Here is an 830-nt window from a genome sequence, read left to right on the forward strand (position 1 = left end):
GAAATGCCGGTGCACCTCAATTGCTTGAGGAATTGACCGGACGACCTCCAGGAAGTTGGAGTCGTGTTCGGGTGACCTCAATGTCCCCCGGGTCACCACCATGCTTCATGGTGATGCTAGATCTCGAATGTCTTCGTTTTGAGCGGAAGAATGGATGTCCATGAGATTTTCTCAAAATTTGGACCATTATATCTCTTCCAGGTTGACCAATTTGGTCAAACCAAAGCCTATATGAGTCGGTGTCCCAAATATCATGTATGGCGACAACATGGGATCCGATATTCGAATCGTAGTGACATACAGTTCACTAGATTGACTCATGAATTTCTCCAAGATGTGCTTCAGTTCACATTCATGAGGAGGTATACACAAAAGAATTCTTGTTCATTCTCACAATGTGTTTTCAAATGAAAACCATTAGCAGGAATGTCTTTAAAACTTAACATGGTTCCTTAGAATGTTGTGGATAGTTCCACTATCTGCGAAGCACTCAATGTCTCTATGAGACATAACTACAAGGAGTAGATAGGTGAGTAAATAGTTCTACTTGAACCATTTAGAAGGATTGAAAGAAGCTACGAAAAGCTGCAATCCCGAGAGTGCATAAAAATTTCCGCGCAGAATGACCTTTGCGCACTAAAACAGCCATAACTTCTTCGTTAAAATAGATATGGACGAACCGTGAAAAGTTCTGAAAACTAGACTCGTAGAGCTTTCCAATGATATAAAGCTCACTGTCTGGTTCGTCCGGAGCTGTTCAAAAAGCTCAAACGAAGTTGACTGTCCAGAAGGGACAGATTGCTGTTTTTCGCAGATTTGGCATGTGCGAA

The sequence above is a fragment of the Fragaria vesca genome, linkage group LG7 (genome assembly GCF_000184155.1).
Source record: "Fragaria vesca subsp. vesca linkage group LG7, FraVesHawaii_1.0, whole genome shotgun sequence".
Taxonomy (NCBI): domain Eukaryota; kingdom Viridiplantae; phylum Streptophyta; class Magnoliopsida; order Rosales; family Rosaceae; genus Fragaria; species Fragaria vesca.